General features: G+C 39.2%; 1 non-coding gene across 1 annotated transcript; it reads right to left on the reverse strand.

The window, feature by feature from the left end:
* Positions 1-2,278: 2,278 nt before the first annotated feature.
* Positions 2,279-2,385, reverse strand: LOC128287144 (small nucleolar RNA R71). Its single transcript, XR_008277840.1, has one exon. It is a non-coding gene; the product is annotated as a small nucleolar RNA R71 (small nucleolar RNA).
* Between the last annotated feature and the right edge of the window lie 2,601 nt (positions 2,386-4,986).

Here is a 4,986-nt window from a genome sequence, read left to right on the forward strand (position 1 = left end):
TTGAGTCTGAGATTTATTGGGCCGTATTAGATTATAGAATGTATCGAGCTGGTTGCTTATCGGCTGTTGTTGCAACCTGAGCTAGAAAATATCCATAATGTATTCCATGTTTTGATGCTTCGTAGATATCAATCGGATCCCTCACATGTGATTAGTTCATCTAAGACTGAGATTAAGTCCGATATGTGATAAACCGTAATTTATACATATTTCTATCACATACTTAGCACATTTACAGATGATATCTCCTTAGATTTGGTGAATTCGATGCTCCTAATCCTTTAATTTCATGTTTTATACTTAGGTGAGCATAGGAGAGTAAAAAGAGCAAGAAACGGGCCGAAAACGGAGAAATGGACCCACGAGGGAAATCAACACGGCCTGGACTTCCTCACACGGGCATGTCACATGGTCGTGTCCCTTTGGCAAGATCAAAGCATGACTTACATGGGTAGATCACATGCCCGTGCCCATTTAACAGCCTTGACCACGACCTTAAGTAATCGTACACGGGCGTGTCATACGGGCGTGTCCCTGCTAAGCCCAAGTTTAGTCCAATTCAGAAAAGGGCACTTTTGAGGGCTTCTAAGCATCCTAAAGCTTATAAAAACATCCTAGAAGAGGGGGAGAATGGGGGACACAAAGTAGGAGGCAAGGAATCACTCAAGGAAAGTCAATTGATCCATCTTAGAAGCCGGATTCATCATTAAGACTGAAGAGCTCCCTTCAATTTTCTTCAGGAGTTTTAGGTTTTCTTATGTTTTGTTATCTTTATGCTCTGGAGATGTTTTCTTTTACAATTATGAACTAAACCCCCTAACTACCTAGGGGGAATGAAACCTAAGACAGATCTTGTTATTACTATCTAAATTGTATGATAAATATTTGACTTGTTCTTAATTATGTGTTCTTAATTCTTGTTTTAATATTCCAGGACATTGATTCAAGTTAACGCTCTTATTCAGAGGAGGAATAGACCCTGTCTAAGAGTAAAATTGTCATAATTAAGCGGAGTTGATTGCGCGCCTAGAGATAGGGTGACAAGATTTTTCCAGATTTGGGTGAAACCTAATAAGGGAATCCATAGATCGAGTTAATGCAGTTTTAGGGTGTTAATTAGAAAGATATTTCAATTATTCAACCTAGGGTTAGACATTATTAGTCTTGAGAGAGATAATAATATAACTTAGGGATTTCTACGAATCAAGTCAAATGAACAAATCGTCTGATTCAGAGTCAAATAACAAGTGCAGTCTAGGTGGATTTTTCTTTAGGTATTGTCTTAATCAATCGAATTTTCCCAAAAGTATTTTCCCAAGTTTTCTTCTTGTGCATTCTTAGTTAGTAATTAGGTTAGATAACCAAACCTCTTGATTTTTAGTTTAGATAATAAAAAGGAAGTAAATACTAGTACTCGTAGTTCCTTTGGGTTCGACAATCCGATCTTGCTGAACTATACCACTGTTCGATAGGTATACTTGCCTTAATCGTGATAATAAGTTAGTCTCAAGAACGATTCATTTATAAATTTTTAAAACCTGTTACGAATATCACACATCAAGTTTTTGGTGCTGTTAACAAGGAACTAGGATATTAGGACCACTCGATATTTATTACTTTTGCCATTTTACTTCTATTAAAAATTAAATTTTTATTTTCTTTTCCAATTATTCATTTATTTACTTCTGACAGGTTTTTCTAGTTTATGACCAGAAGAAACCCATCAGGACCACTACTTTTTAACAGTGAGATTGACCGCATAGTTCGTAGAATCCGAAGAGAAATAAGGCAAAGCTTACGATACACAAAGGAAGAGCAAGAGGATGATACTTCAACCACAACTGAGGAGATGGCTGAAAACCAAGAAAATCTGCTACCTCTTGCGATCACTGCTAATCAGAATCCTGCTCCACGTACTATGTATGATTATGCTAAACCTTCTTTAACAGGAGTTGAATCAAGCATAGTTAGGCCTGCTGTTGCTGCAAATAATTTTGAACTGAAACCTAACACCATTGAAATTATCCAACAGTTTGTTCAATTTGATGGTTTGCAGGACGAGGTTTCCAACGCTCACTTGGCGAATTTCTTAGAATTTTGTGACTCTTTTAAAATTAATGGCGTTTCTAATGACACCATTCACCTTCGGTTGTTTCCCTTTTTGTTGAGGAATAAGGCTAAACAGTGGTTGAACTCGTTACCACGAGGGTCAATCACTACTTGGGAACAGATGACCGAAAAAATTTTATTAAAATATTTTTCACTGGCTAAAACAGCCAAATTATGTAATGATATCTCCTCTTTTGTGCAGATAGATTTAGAAACACTCTACGACGCATGAGAGAGATACAAGGATCTTTTGCGAAGATGCCCTCGCCATGGGTTGCCACTCTGGCTACAGGTCCAAACGTTTCACAATGGCCTGAACCCTTCGACTTGACAGGTGATCAATACAGCCGCTAGCGGAACTATCAATAATAAGACACCTGAAGATGCTTATGAATTTATAGAAGAGATGTCACTGAATAACTATCAGTAGCAAGTCATGAGGATAAAACAAACGAAAACAGCTGGTGTTTTTAATGTCGATTCAGTCACCATGCTCTCTAATCAGGTAGAGATTTTGAACAGAAAATTTGACGGTTTTCTTGGTTCTTCACAGGTTCACCCAGTAATGCAGTGCGAAGCAAGTGGAGGTGGATCAAGCAATCCAGAATACCCACCCTATGGCCACAACATGAAGAACGATCAGTTAAATTATATGGGTAATAATCCGCGATCTCAAAATAATCCTTATAGTAACACCTATAATGTAGGTTGGGGGAACTATCCCAATTTCTCATGGGGTGGTCAAGGAAATCAAAGGCCACAACATCTTTCAGGTTTTCAACAACCACCTTACCAGTAGGAAAAGAAGCCGAACCTTGAGGAGATGTTGAAAAAATTCATCTTAGTGTCAGAAGCTTGTTTCCAAAATACTGAGACAGCCCTTAAGGATCAACAAGTGTCAATCCAAGGGCTCGAAACTCCGATTGGCCAACTCATCAAACTGATATCTGAACTACCATAAGGTAGTTTGCTGTGTAACACGGAATCTAACCCATGGGAGAAAACCAATGCAAGTACCATTCAAGATGAGGAAGGGTTAGTTGCATTTGAACTAGAACCGAGGCAAGAAACTGTGGTAAGTAAAGGTAAGGGTGAGGTGGACCACAATGACCAGAAACCAGTAAGTAAAGAATGCAAGCCTCGTGTGCCATACCCAAACGGAAAAGGAAAGACCACACAGAAGAAAAATTTGATAAATTCCTTAAATTATTAAAAAATTTACATATTAACTTACCGTTTATTGAAGCTCTTTTGCAGATGCCAAACACAGTCAATTTCTTAAAGGAGCTTTTAACAAACAAACGAAGGTTGGATGAGGCATCGTATGTGGAGTTGAATGCAGTTTGCTCAGCCATTCTACAGAATAAGCTACCCAACAAATTGAAAGATATAGGGAGTTTTACGATTCCTTGTTTAATTGGTAGTTTAGATGTTCATAATGCATTGGCTGACTTAGGGGCAAGCATTAATGTTATGCCTTATAAAATGTTCAAACAGTTAGGTCTTGGGAAACCCAAACAAACTAGGATGAGCATTCAATTGGCTGATAAAACCATTAGATTTTCTAGGGGTATCATTGAAGGTGTTCTTATTAAGATTGATAAATTTATATACCCAGTAGACTTTGTTGTTCTAAACATGGAAGAGGATAGAAACGCACCTCTGATTTTAGGACGACCCTTTTTAGCGACTGTTAAGACCATTATTGATGTTGGCATAGGTGAACTCACACTTTGTGTGGGAGACGAAACAATCACACTTCAAGCTCGTAATTCGAGTAACACAACAAAAATTGAAGGTGGTTGTATAAATCATTCTACTAGTACTGATCATGTGGTGAAACCTTCTATACAGGAAACAGTTTCGAAGAACGTATTTGAGCCGTGTTCAAACAACAACAAAGGACCTATCTATGAAGAACAAAGGCTACAAATTGAGGAGCTAGATGAATGGTGGACACAAAAACCAAGAGCACCCGATAAACCGAAACTGAGTCAGGACAAGCTCAATCCCTTATCAAATCAACTTAAGGTTGGAGACAAAGTACTACTAGATACAGTAGATCCTCGCATTGCCACTTCTAAACCTAATAAAGAAATTCCCCTTACGGTACTCAGTATTTTCCCATATGGTACAGTCGAGGTAATTCATCTCAAATTCAGCACCTTTAAGGTAAACAATACACGTTTTAAACCTTATGTTGATAAAGTTGATAGCAGGAATGAGGAGTGTAAACTCCTTGAGTCACCATGATCACACACCAGAGAGGTAAGTCAAGCTTAGACTATAAATAAGCTCTTCTCGGGAGGCAACCCGAGCACTAACAATATTAATTTCTTTAAATTTTAGCTTTTAACACTTAAAATACTAACCGAATCATGGAACGCATGCTTTCTAAAGACCACACGGCCAGGCACACGAGCATGCATTAGGTCGAAAATAGGGTAAAATTATTTCCCCAACACGGGAAGCGATAAGTCGCCACGACCGTGGGACATGGCCGTGGGCGAACCTACCAAAACAACACGGGCGTGAAACGCCCGTGCCTTGAAACTGTGGTTGAAATTGAGAATGTAACACGGGCATGCAACACTCCCGTGCCATCCACCCGTTGTCAACACTGTCAAAACAAACACGGGTGTGGACCTATGGACATTGGCGTGGGAGAAGCGAATGAAGCAAGACACAGCCCTGCGACAAGGCCATGTGCACCAACATGCCTAAAGAACACGGGCGTGGGCCGAATGCCAGACGCACCCAAATTCAAAATTAGCGAAACACATGGGAAAAAATTTGGCCACACGGGCGTGTCCCATGACCATATGCCCTAAAAACTATATAAACCCCTCACTATTCATCATCTCCCTCCCCAAAAAT

This window comes from Gossypium arboreum, chromosome 13 (assembly GCF_025698485.1).
Source record: "Gossypium arboreum isolate Shixiya-1 chromosome 13, ASM2569848v2, whole genome shotgun sequence".
Taxonomy (NCBI): Eukaryota; Viridiplantae; Streptophyta; class Magnoliopsida; order Malvales; family Malvaceae; genus Gossypium; species Gossypium arboreum.